A 13,765-nucleotide genomic window follows, 5' to 3' on the forward strand; every position below is an offset into this window, starting at 1 on the left:
ATAATTCAAGTCTGAACCGAGCTCTCTTTTTGGGACTTTTTAGAGAGACCCGCGTGGTTTGTCTGTGAAAGATGAAGCAGGGATGGAAAAGAAGGAAGTGAGCTTTGATGGCACTACAAATGTAGATGGCACCATAGCTGTGCGCGAAATGAAAAAATGATAAAGTCAGTGGTATCACTAGTTTTTTTGTTTCCAGCCAGCGTGAACACGTGACACTGTCTCTTAAATGTTGGATGTGTCATCACGCGAGATGTTTCCTGCTTCTAATAGAAGGTGCCGGTCTAATCTTTTGGCAGAGCAAGTGGAGAGGAGCGGGTGCCGACAGCGTCCAACAGTTTTCAAAAGCAGTCGTGTCTTCCGGAGGCGCAATATAGAGCTCGTTTTTTTTAGATGCTTGTCTTGTAGATTGCGTTGACGTGTGGGAGGGCTTGGGATGGTACTCCGCTGACAAATTCCGGGCCTTGTGAGCAACAGCAAGTATTTGAAGGCTACTCGGCCTGCTGAGTTGGCGAGACATGCCAAGACGTGCCGTCTTACTCGGACAGCGTCCTGTTGGCTAACATAATTAGGAAATGCGCCGGTATGACTTCAAAACGATGAGTCATTACCGCGTAGTGTTGATATACATGGAGCTGTCATCGCATACTGTATATCACGTAACTTCGGTAATCATTTATTGAGCATTTCCACACCTCACTCGCCGTTGACGCCCGCCATAGCACCACAACAAAGGTTAAGAGAGAAGGTAAAGAGAGGAGTTCTCAACAGCTCGGAGCAGGAAGGGTGTTCGTTCAATGTATTTAAGGGAAACCTCCGGAGAAGTAGATTTCAATTAGAATTAGTTTCTCCCAGGTGGATTTTAGTGCGTAATTACTTCCTAACTGAAACCTACGCTACCTTGGGGTTTTCCCTAAATGCCCTGGTCTAACACCACTCCCGGTTCATGTTGCAGACTGATTGATTTCTCACCGCGTTCTGCTAGCCGTATCTGTGCGCTAAGTTTGTAGAGCGATCGCCTCGGAGATGCGGGGGTCCCGGGTTCGATCCCTGAACCAGGACAAATTTTCTTCGACTGCGAAGCCTCTCAGAATGCTGTCTAGCTTTCCTCTGTAGCGGCGTGGTAACGCTCAGCTCTGCACAGCGCAGGTGAAAACGCGTAGGTGAAGACCCATCTCTTGCGAGTTTTTTGTGATCATCATCATCAGCAGCATGAGTACGCCCACTTTAGGACAAAGGAGTCTCCCATATCTCTTTAGCTAACTCTGTCCCGTTCCAGCTGCGACCACCTTATCCCGGCAAACTTCGTACCCACATCCACCCACCTAATTTCCTGCCGCTCCTTGCTCTAAGCCTGCCTTCCCTTGAAATCACACTATACGTAATTGTCAATATTAACGCTTTGGTAGTTGGGTTCCTTATCCTCTGGAGCAAACAGCAGCTTAAATTTAAGCGTTAGCATATTGTGAGACAGAGTAGACAGTCAGCTGCTGTTAGAGAGCCGTTCGAATTCGCTGATATCAAAACGTAGTTTTTCGTTCAATCCTGTTTTCGCTGTTTACTAGCTAACTAAAACGGACGATGTTAAGATAAATGTTCTGCAAATGTGATCAAATAAACTTACTAAAACACTTTCAGCTAATCCCCGCAAAAAGGATGGCAACGAACATGGTGTGTTTAAGACTGCCATCACTCACGAATGGTGGCATCGGTTGGGCTCTTGAAGAGCCTTACGAGTTTTCAGAAGAGGGTGTTGAACGCGATAAATTGCGCACGCAGAGTTTATCAAATTGTCAAGCCGGACCCATTTTCTGGGCCGCGTGCTGGAACATGCGCTTTTATCCGCTCATTCCTGAGGCGGCTTTAATCAAACACATTTGTCATCTAGTTTCTCCCTGCACACCATCAGTCGGCTATCATCAGGCCTGCGGATAGTGAACGACACTAGCGTACTAAACTAGGAATGTGTGTGGAGCAGACAATTCGGCGGACATTTCTTTTTATAGCGTATATGAATGATCCACTTCTTGTATGCTCGAATAAGCAACGTACGAGTGGCGTATTACGTTCAAGAGATTTAACATAAGCCGCTCAAATGCGCTCAAAGAGTTATTTTCTTTAACAGCACAGAAGCTGGAAAGCTTCTTTTTCGGTGCTCATAATGCTGCCTTTACATGACAACTTAATGTTGTAATACGTCGCAGACAGACAGTAAGATCAGGCCTAAAGGGGCACACTTCCGCCAAATAAAAACAAAGAAATCGTAAATGTAATTTTTTTCTGAAAAGGAAGGAATTGAATAGGTTGATAATCTCTGTCTTTCAAAATTGTCTATAAGGATTTAAGGAGTCCCAGAGATCTTTTATTTATATTAAGCGCCCATGAGGACAAAATAAGAGTTGCCAGCTTGGATGCCAAGAGATCGTTGAATTCCATGGTAGTAAACAGCAGCGTCCACTAAATACTTTTCGGTGATAACGCTACCAATAACTTTTAATTAAGGCCAGTAGGTGGTTGCCGTTGGTTCAATGCAAACCAAAACAAAAATTTAAAAATGGTGTGATCGACGGCTCAACCACGGCTATGTACACGTGCTTGTCATACCGTACCGGTGCAGTACTGTGTTTAGCTTTCTGCGGGATAACGATCGGAGTCCCAGCATTTCCGTGGGTGGCACTCGTGTCCAAGACTGTTCGGTAGATGAGATTGGCTGGAAAACTTAACAGAATGGAGACGTGGCTAAGCTCGCTTAGTGTAGGATGCATGTTGATAGACCATGGGGTCGGTACCAGGCACTCTTGATGACAGATTTAGTTTTCAAGAACTGTTTACAGGTCTTTCATAAATGTCGAAAAGTTTCTTTACTTTCGAGGGCTTTAAAAAGCCGAAATTAATGGACCTTAACTAGCTGAGAAGACTGTTTAGGAGATAAAAACGATGAACAAATAATGCAAGACTTCCGGGCATAAAAAAAAAAAACTTTTAATTTTGAAAGTAACCTTGAGGCGTGGCCTGGAGGAGGGGCTCTTTTGTGAGGCACCTTTGAGAGGCAAAATAGCTGATCCTTCTTTACAAATTGAAAAGGCCATCAGCGGAGGCCTAAACGATCCTTTGCCTTTTGGGCGCTTCGCACGCGATGAGAAAGGTTCAGCTCACAGACGCATACGGATTATGTGCTTGTAAAGAAGACGGTCGTTTAGTTCCTTTAGCTCGCTACGTAAAGAAACGAAGCTTGCGCTGAACGTACGAGATGACTGCGAAGTGGAATGCCCCTCAGATGAGATCTAAGTTATTGCGCCTTCGCAAAAGAGTAAGATCTATTCTAGCGCCGGTGAATTTCAACTGGCACTTACTGTTCTTTTTATTTTATAGTCCATCCGACCATCTCTTACCGCTTACCGGCATATCACAGCTCTTACCTCTGCAGCTTGGTATCAGTTGAGATAAAGAGACTGGCGCTCTTAGAATGTATTCATGACTGCAGTCAGTCTCCAGCCACTGATTTTAACCCGGCTGTAGTGTTTCTATTTATCGCACGTGCATGAGCTTTCCTGGTGGCGTCTCTCAATAATGGCTTCATCAGAGCCGCAATCAATCCTTGGCAATTTCTGTCATTTCGTTCCTCATTTGTCGCTCTTAAATTTCAACAGGGCTCCCTTTGGAGAACATTCTTTAATCAAACAGTTTGCCCGCCACTCCCTTAAGCTTTTTACGAAGAACTCTATATTTTCCTTCGGTACCTGTTTTAGAGTCCCGTTATAAGAGTGTCAGCTTCCCTGAGTGTCGGTGGCATCAAAATCATGGGGCATCTATATAGCAGTTTAGGGTTGCTCAAGAAATACCTAAATTTCGCTTACGGTCCTAACCTAAGGAGAAGTCTCATCTACAGACATTAGCCGGCTTGCCTGGAGCTGGAGCACTGTGCAGCAGAACAAATGAAGCATACTCTCAGCTCAGCACCTTTTTATCGGCACGGTACTCGTGGCTTTGTCGTTTTGCATGTCTATGTAGTTGCGTTAGAGCACAAGAGGGGGTTTGGTATAACCCAGTGCTTGCTTTCAAACCTTTGCATCGTTTACATCGCAGATCAACACCAGGACACTTCAGATAGACTTGGGTCACGTCTCTCTTTGGGTGCGGAGTACCTGCTGGAAAGAACAGGCCACGCTAACTTGACGTTTTCTCTTCTCCATTATATCTCATGGTAAGCACTGAGCGCGCTCCACAAGGCGGAAATGGCAGCTCGTCATAAAAAGGAAAGCTTGGGATGAAATGAAATCCATTACAGATGTCTCTTCTGTTACCGCTTAGCACCGCTGCAAGTATTATTATTGCGTAGTTTAAGCATTTACCATTCCGGCCCCGCAAGTGACATTTTTTTTATGTTCGAAGCGTATTGCCCTCACCCATAAAGAAAGATTTTTCGCGCACTACGAGAGTTTGAATATTTATGTTCTGATTAGCAGCAGCACTTATTGCACACTGTCCTTCGGGTTCTTTCAATTAACGAAAACCGGAAGAGGGTTCGGAAACGTGACATAATTTCAGCGTGTGTTTTAAGTGTCTGGCTACATAATTAGGCAGTTAAGCATCGGCCTTATTCAGAACCTGCTAACTAGAGAAAAACTGGTTTATTGGTTTACTGTCGTTTAACGTTCCACTACGGCGTCCCTCACAGCCTGAGTCGCTTTGGAAACGTTCCAAAGCGACTCAGGCTGTGAGGGACACCGTAGTGAAGGGCTCCTGAAATTTCGCCTCCATCGAAATTCGACCGCCGCGACCGGGATCGAACCCGCGTATTTCGGGTCAGCTGCCGAGCGCCATAAAAACTGAGACACCGCGGCGACCAGAGAAAAATTGAACAGACATTCTACGTATTTCAGAAAGAGATAGGATGCAAGATTTCTCTCACAAATGCTTCACTTCGTTTTTATTATCCCATTCATCAGTTGCTCTATCCTGAATTCATAAGATCCTTAAGGAACGTAGATTAATTTGGCATAGTTAACGACACACTCCTAATTAGCACTCAGTTCCTTCTGTGCAATGCTAATGGTCAGTTCAGTTCGGACTTCATTAGTTAATATATTATTTTCAGAGTACAAGGAAGAACACACCATAAATTATACTGCAAGGGCTTATAAAAGAGCAAACCAGACCAAAATGAAACGTCGGAGATTTCTTAGTGTTCGTAAGGCTAATAGCATGGTAAGTCTCCGTAAGGCACCTCTCTTACATCGATCGCATCCTTCATGCGTGGAAAAATAAAAGAAGTTAGCCCAACTTTTTTTTTGCTGCCTCGTGCAGCAGGAAAATAATTCCCAGTTTTCTTGTTTTTATTCCTCATTAATGAGTTGCTGTAATAACAGGTGCGCCGTAAGCTTAATGGTCATGCGCGAAGCAACCCACTCGTAATGCACAGGAATGCCCTGATTGTGTGCGAGTGCTGTTAATAATACTGTGAATTGTCCCCAGGAAAAATACAAGTTGTGTTCAAGATGCTTCCGCGTGGTATGCCAGGAACGGCGTCGCTTGTCGAGTTAATTTACGCGCAGCTAACAGACACCGAAGCTTAACCGTGCGTCATGAGATAAAAGAGATTTTTGTTTTGTTCGCTTCGAAAACGGCATCAGATAAACGAGAACATTCTCAGCCATTACTCGAGCATGCTAGCTTAAGACATCGTTCGAAGGTTGTGTGAAGTTACCACCTGCTGTCTGTGCGATCGTCTCTTATCGTATCTGCATACACGACGAAAGGCCCCCACTCGGTCTTTTACGCGTTTTGTTATCCGCCGGAAAACTCGCGGATGTTGCTGACCACTGCAATATTTGTTGTAAAGTTCAGTGAAAACTTTTAATTGCAACGAACAATTCCGCTATTTCAGTACAGGCTTTTTCTACGCTGGTAAATTTTATGAGGTACATGCTGATGTTAGATCAAGTTAATAATGATTTTACGACAAATTTTTTGAGGCACCTATTGTGCCTACTGACTTTGCTTCTGCACAGGTAGTAGATATTCAAACAAATAGGATCGTCCTATATCTGAAATTATCACAAAATACACAAACATTGTCTGTTACTTTTTTAGCAGATATTATTAATTCATTCACAAATAGTGTCACATAAGTGCACTGTAACACAGAACCGGAAGTCGTGCCAAGTTCAAATCGGATGTGATTACTTAATACGGCATTTTCATATTCTATCGCGCTCTAGGAAACGTACGCTCCGCTTTAAGTATATGTCACTTATTTTGTGCCGCACACAGGAAAAACAAGGTCTTACAAAGATTAAAAAGTTACATAGATTTTCTCTTAAATCTATATCTGGAAAGTAATCCTATTGGCAATATTGCCTCTCTGCGTGCACTTTGACATGTTATCTACGGCTATCGGAACGATCATACGCACTAGCGCGTGCTCGTCAGGTCGTGCCTGCTACGTGCAATATAAACGGCAGACACTTTTCCCGCTATCAAGATGGGCAGGCTTCGTGCACACGCCGCGACAGACTCACTCTTTCGGCAGGTCTTTCTCCAACAGCGGACGAAGGGGCACACTCAGGAGCGAAATTCTTCAGAGCCGGTCGCTGCCAGTGATCGTAGCTTGGCCTTGTGGTCGGTTCTTTTCACTGCTTCCCGAATTCGGTGTCAGAGGCCGGCTTTCGAAAGTGGTTGCCGATCTTTCAAGAAGTTGCCGGCGATCGCGCTCTTCGAGCAACGCGCAAACCAAGTGGTACAATCTTTTGAGGTCGACCCGAACGAAACTACCTGCTGCGGTTCCCTTACTTTCCTATGCCTCGCTACCAGACTTCTTTTGCGCTCTAGTCGCTCGATATTCTTTAGCGGTCGCACGCGCTCGCTCTCTCTCAGATTTCGCGCCTCTTCGCAAGCGTCCCGCAGACGGGTGGGGGGGTCCTGACTCCGGAGTCGGGATCGGAGCCGCTCGCGGTCGTCGCTTTTGTACCCGGGATCCGGCTGACGCGCGCGCGCCCTGTGCGTGGGCGTTGTGGCGCCGGAAGTGTGGAAGCCGCCATCTTGGAACTCCGCTGCTTTCCTCCTCTGGTCCCCATTCTCCCACTCCTCCACCCTGCCTCCGCACCGTTCGCCCGCAAGTTTCGGAGCGCGCGCTGGCCCGTCCACGTCACTTCCAGCGCGGACCAATCGGCGTTCGCGCGTGGTTGTAAGGGGGCCGGCTCCCTTGAAGGGTTGCCCGATCGTTCCTGTTTCTGCGCGTACCTTTGCCAATGCTGCTACGGGCCGCCGCTGTTTGTGCTGTTTCTTTCCGTGCCTGTTCGAGGGTTAATCACGGCCGACCTTACTTCTTCCTTCCTCGCCTCCTCTCCACTGCGCCCCCATATCGAAACAACGGTTATCTTCCCTGCGAACGTATAGGGACACTTATAAAAGGCGCGCGCCGCGCTACAGCTTCCCACCGCGACGGCCTTCTTCGATGAAGGCTGTAATTTTTGGACGTCCCCGAGATTCTGTAGAGGACATTATTCCGCTATGCAGGCTGTAGGCAGTTTTCAACGACTCTGAAACTCGTTAACCGGGTGATCGTTGCGGAGAGACGGGAGCAGAGTACCATCGACGATTGGCGCTTAGTCTACGAAGCCGGCTGTTGTTTTTATTTTGTTTAGCGATAGTTTAGGTCTTGAGACAGACCACACCGCTGGTTCACATGGCAGACCTTCGCCTGTCAAAAGCAAACTCTAAAGGCGATCAAGCAGACTGGCTGTCTGCACGCAGCATCTGCGCTGAATGGGTGATGACAATGAATGAGAAGAAGGATTTGTGCCTTTAAAAAATGAACTCCTGCTACGTTACGGCTATTGCAATTTCCTTTTAGATGACGCATATTGTGATACTCTTGGGAATAAGAAATTGGGGAGGTGAGCAAGCAGCATGTCATGAACATAGGTGAAGTGAGTGGGAACGAAAGTGCTTTCTTTTGCAGATATGAGTTGTATTTAGAATTTGTGCCTCTCAACATAGGTATCTAGAACACTCGAGGCTGTTGATTTTCCAATCTAAATGAGGCCGAAAAAGTTCTGTACGCGCTGAATAAAAGTACCCCAACGGTCACTGCCACGGTGATATGCGCGACGCAGGCTCCCACTAACTTGCAAGATATGGTTAGCGATAGTAAAATGTTAGGTCCAGCAAAACTTGTACAGAGTAATAGTAAAAAGCTAGCATGTTAACGTGATCAGCCAGCTCAGTTCCGCGTAGCTAACGTTAACTTATCTGTGCCTCGGGAGCACGGCTGCTATGCTTGCTGAAATAATAAAAAAGCGTCCAGAGGAGGAGGTCGCAACGCAGTTCAGCTGCAGTTTTTTTATTCAGACAAAACACGGTTCGGTGTAAAGCTGTAACTGGAGAAATGAGAAATAAGTTCTTAAAATTAAGTGTGAGGTACGCATAGGACAAACGGAGATACACGTGCACTTTTTATAAAAAAAATTATTAGAACTCTTCGCTTACGCCCCGAAACAGAACAAATACGCAGCGTAGTGAAACTCAGGAAAACGTGCGAAAAATATGAAACCATAAATAGCCCCTGGTTGCGCAAGCATTCAAGCATGGAGATCATGCATTTTCTGTGCTGCGTACATCGTGTAGAGAGATGTAAAATTGATGCTGTCAAAACGCCTTTGTAGACTTTGTTTCAGACTGAAAAAACAAGTCTTTTCTTGGATGAATATAAGAAAAATGAGCGTTTTGTAATTACTTGTTTTTCCATCGGAGTTAACTTCGTGCCAGTTGATGAAATCTTTATAATGTCAAAAAAGAAGAGAAAGAGAACAAAAGCACCCAAAATGTTAACATTTTTCTGATCCACGGAATTCCACACCGACAGTCCATGAAGGAAACGACAACTCAATTCAAGCTCCCCGCTTACGTGTTTGTGTCTGTGGAACTGAGATCACTGTAAAGCCTCTCCGGCTTTAGGAGACTCGTGTGAGCTCAGTGCTGCAAAGAGAAAAAATAGGAAAAGACAAATTTAGTGTGTGTACTAAACTGCACACGAAATCGAAACGATATCTTAGGCTGGGTACATCGTGTTCAGAGCTAAAGATAAAAACTTGGTTGCACGCCCACTGAGAAACTGTCCTACAGAGACAGAGTAGTTTGAGTCTTGGGCAATGTTAGCGCCTCCAGACTTTCCGTGTGCTGTCTGAGCATCCACTGACCGTAAGAGTAAATGAGCACAGCTGCTTGAACCAAGCCCGGCTCTATTAGTAAGAGCAATGCTATGATCACGCAGTAAAAAAAGTGGCAACATGTTTCTTCAGCGGCACCGCAAAAGTTCGGCGTAAGAAGAAAGATTAGTCTGGTTGTGCTATGGGGTAACTGATGAGAATGTAGCACGACGGGCATTGTGCATGGCTTTGTGCAGCATTCCCGCACGCAAAATTAAATGGCGTTCGATATTTCCTGTTCTTATTTGAATTTGTATTTTGCCTTTCCTTTACTGACTGCGCGTCTTTCCTACAAGATGACAATAGGCTGCTAAAAAGTGAAAAGTGCAGGGCAGGTCCATAAAGTCGACGCAACCGCATAACCGCAATCACATCTAGTCCTACTTTATTAGGCTAATGACTACACGTCGTATTTTTCTGCTTTCAATGAATTAAAATTAAAAGTTGCACTTTAAGAGTTTGCGTTTTCTTCCTACGTTTTGGTAGCTGCTTAGCGCTCGTTGCGATCTGTAATAGAGCGCACCGCTTTAATATGTTTATCCTTATGAGATAACATATGTTCACAATAGCTAGATCGTTGTTAGTAAAATGTTTGCTCATTAGGCTAGCTTTGCCAGCAGAGCGAATATTACACGCCGGGCTACATTGCAATATATATGATAAAGAGAAAAGTTGAAAATACAGTTATAGCCGGTTAGTACAGACTACACGAAGAATGAAAACATGTGTCATAGACCTGTAAGTCCTTGCACACGTCGTTTTTTCTAATAATTCCTTGCACTCTTCCCCCGTCTAAAAGCACATGCAACGGACGTCCCACCTAATATTTCTGATGCTGCGTTCACCGTAGGCAGTGGGTCTCATGCTTAGTGTAGATAGAGTTTTCATGTTTTGGACTCTGAGTACCCCAGCGTCAGGGTGAAGAGCTTACTTGATTCGCTTCACATCGTGCGTGCTTCGAAGTCGAAAACGCTTTAATTGAATTTTATTCTTCGTGGCTTACGCGTCGGTCAGCTTTCACGCTTTTTAGTTATTTAGCTAAATGACATTTAGCGGCTCCCTAGGCATGGCCCATGATCCCCAGCACGAAAACACAAGCAGGACTTCATCATCTTCATCACCATCCTGCGCGCAAACGGAAACAGCTTGCAATGTCGTGGATACGAAAACACAATTTATGGTACAGTGAATAGCACATAAGTGTGGGAGAACTGCGGTCATGCATACGTCCGACGCTCTCCAATACAAAATAGGTGGCGCAAAAGTGTAAATACAATAAAATCAGATAGGGTGTTCAAGCATTTACTCACAGTTCAACGGGCGCTCAGTTTAGCCTCCCGCGATTGGTGTGCTCTGCGGAACTAGACAACTGTTTTGTTATCCTTTAAATGCGTGTGCTACACGGCTATGAGCATAGTGACCTCGCAGCTTCTTCTCGGAGTGGGCTATGCGTAGGACGGATTTCTTCTGTTTCTGGCCACTTCTGCATCTTCTGTATCTCAGATAGCGTGGTTTTTGTTTGCTCCAGCAAGCGAACGCCGTAATGAATATTTCAGAAAGCAGTCAGGTTGGTAGCATATCCTCCACCGTTTTCCTGCAGGCGTGCTTTGTCAGCAGTTAAAATACTGCATTTTTTTTTTGTCTGAATCATCATCGTCACTTGAATCTTTCTAACAAAAAAAAATAATCCACGACTTTCAGGGTGCTTTTTAGACAGATACTTGTCTCTGAATACTTTTGTTTCTAAGTATTTTGACATTTTGTACAGTTAAGTCGTGGGTAAGAAGAATTACCGTTGGTGTTTTTTAGAGCCGTACGAATATTCGAAACACTTTAATATTGAATCGAATATCTACCTTCTAGATTCGCTGTACGAAAACAAATAGTGTAAGTTAAGAATTATTCGACATGAATAGAATACAATCTGAATTTTTCGAATAGTTTTCGAATAACAGACACAAATTTCGAATCGGGAACGCCGTAGTTTTCTTCGAGGACTGTTTCAAGAAAAGGGCCCCCCTCTTACGTCGCCCAGTGTGCTGCAGCGATTGGTCTGCCCGTTCCGCGTCGCGACGGAAGTGCGGGGATGTTCATGATGCTCAAACAAATGGCTTCCAAGACTGGGCGACACGGCGGGGTCTAGTCAGGTTCACCCAACGCTGTCTTCATCATGCCTTATATCGGAGGCCATGGATCATAATTCGTACCCCTGTCATACACTGACATGCGATGCTAGTTGGTTTGCTGTCGTCGTCATTAGCAAAAGGTAAATTTTTGAGACGCACGAAATTACGGTGACAGTGTTAACATAATGACTTTGTGCTGCGTGCCTCATAGAGAAGGTCACTGCTGCGTCTTTCAACAGAAACAGCTTTAACTAAATGAGTTAGCCCTGTACGAATGTTCGAGCCAGTTGCGAATAATCGCACGAATATTCGGTTCGGCTTTTAGGAACACTATTCGTACTCTATTTGGTTTCGAAAAAACACTATTTGCAGAGGCTTAGTGTTTTCCGTTGAAAAAATAACAAATTGTTTTTTTGAGTCATGGCTTCAATATTTAGTAAGAAAAACTATTTCTTCTCGGTCCGAATGATCACCAGGCCCTGAAAAGGTGAAGATTAATATGCTTCTAGCTCATACTGTCGGAAGAATTAGGCTGGCAGGACCCAAAAATCGCAGCGAGCATATCCTAAACATTCTCAACTTTTCTGTCAGAGCAATAACCAGCTGACAAAAATTTAGGAGATACTTAAGCTCCACCTTCAAGGATATACTGCTATAGCGTTGGTGGGCCCTGTCAGTGGCTCCTCTTGCCCACGCAAACATGTACACTCATTCCATATTATGTGAAAGGCCGCACGGCATGCACACAAAGCCACACTTTAACCATGCGTTGCAAACGTGCTTGCGTGGCCCAGCCTACCTAGCGTGTCTGAGTCGCAGCCCAAGAGCTCGGTCACCGACTAATTACAATTTTCTTTTCAGCGCAATTCATCTATTTCATACACTCAAAAGTCCTAATGGTATTTGAGTGTTGTTGCGACCTTGTAATCACAATTTATGTAATGCTTTAATCACTTTTAAATTCCGCGCCACTCTACCTGTGACGTCAAAACTTTTCGACTGTTTCGGATTTTCTCGGCACGCCGACGTTGCCGTCCCGTTCGCCGCTAAACGGGACCTTTAAAGCTGTCGCGTTAAAACTTGGCAAACTCCTGCCAAGAGCCGGTTTCAAAGCAGCGGCGGCGCAAAGAGACCAACTTCGTCTTCCGAGACCACTCTACCACCTCCGCAGGCTGTCGGAAGAGTTGTGGCTTAGGCTTGTTGGTCTTATTGCATGGTTAGAGGGAGCAGCGCGAAAATACGGCACCTGTCCTGTTAGCTTCTGTATTCGTCCTCGACTTTTCGTGCTGCTCCCTCTAGTCTTGTCAGGAAGAGTGCTCTAATAGCCACTCGCACGCTACGAATTCTCAGGTGGTCTTCATCTTTCATCCGTTCGTTTTGCGCTTCAAGATGCTTGTCTGCCGCCGTAGGATCGACTGTGCCGCTAATTGCAGGGTTATGCAAACGCACAGAAAGGTGACCAAATGCATCGCTTAGGGCGATTGAAACAGCTTAACGCTGTGGCGCGTCAAAGGGCAAAATCAACGAGTGATGCTCAGTGCGTTGCTCATCACTGACAGGAAGCGGGAGAATGCGGAGGCACGTAAAAAAAAAAAAAAGCGGCGAAGGAAGCGGGTGATGGCAGAGGCTCCTCGTGGCGTGCAAATGCGAAGAATATCATGCGCGCTGTTTAGTCCGAAGAGCAGCAGCCGGCGAACACGGTTCCGCATTCAGCAGCCAAAGGCCGTGGCCTATCCTAGGAGAGGGCTGAGTCGGGCTGGTTGGTTCAGGTTGAATGGTGCGGCAAAACAGCGCGGACGAACGGGACGGAAGAAGAAGAGACAGACACATGCGCTTAACTAACAACTTGTTAGTTGCTTATGTATCTGTCTCTTCTTCTTCAGTCTCGTCCGTCAGCACTGTTTCGTCGTACCATTTACCTGGCCTATACTGGCGCGTGGCTGCCGCCTCCTGCGAGCCGTCCTTGAGGATCTACGCCTTCCCTGCAACGCACGCAAGTGATGCATAGCCTACCCTCGACGACAATTGTGCTTTTTCTTTTTTAACACGAAGCGTTGGGGCGGACTTCCGGAGGAAAAGCCGTGCGTGTTGTCACGCTGGCGATGGGCCGTGATGATGGGCTCCGGAAATTTCGTGCACTGACATCGCACAGTAAACGTGCCTCTGGAATTTCACCTCCATCGAAATCGCGGCAGGGATCGAACCCGCGTCTTTCGGGTCAGCAGTCGAGCGCCATAAGCACTCAACTGCGGTGGCGATAACATTACTTTTTGTGATTGTCATATTCGTTGAACTATCCATAATGAAAGGAATTATATTTTCTCGCCAACTTTGATATTTGTGGCGGAATATTTAGGGCCTTGTGAACAGTTTTTGTGTTGGAATTATTATCCCAGGGAAGGCGATATTTATGTTCTTCACAACACAAAAATT

General features: G+C 45.6%; 2 protein-coding genes across 10 annotated transcripts in view; one reads left to right on the forward strand and one right to left on the reverse strand.

The window, feature by feature from the left end:
- Positions 1-6,987, reverse strand: part of LOC149372624 (uncharacterized) — a 111,024-nt gene extending 104,037 nt beyond the window's left edge. Inside the window, exon 1 of the mRNA XM_089567173.1 lies at positions 6,519-6,987. The gene's annotated coding sequence lies outside the window, so the exon portion shown is untranslated. The remainder of the gene's footprint in view (positions 1-6,518) is intronic.
- Positions 1-13,765, forward strand: part of LOC149372623 (uncharacterized) — a 517,038-nt gene that overhangs the window by 165,893 nt on the left and 337,380 nt on the right. The gene's annotated exons all lie outside the window — the stretch shown is intronic.

The sequence above is a fragment of the Amblyomma mixtum genome, chromosome 1 (genome assembly GCF_055824585.1).
Source record: "Amblyomma mixtum isolate Tamu chromosome 1, ASM5582458v1, whole genome shotgun sequence".
In the NCBI taxonomy this organism is placed as follows: Eukaryota; Metazoa; Arthropoda; class Arachnida; order Ixodida; family Ixodidae; genus Amblyomma; species Amblyomma mixtum.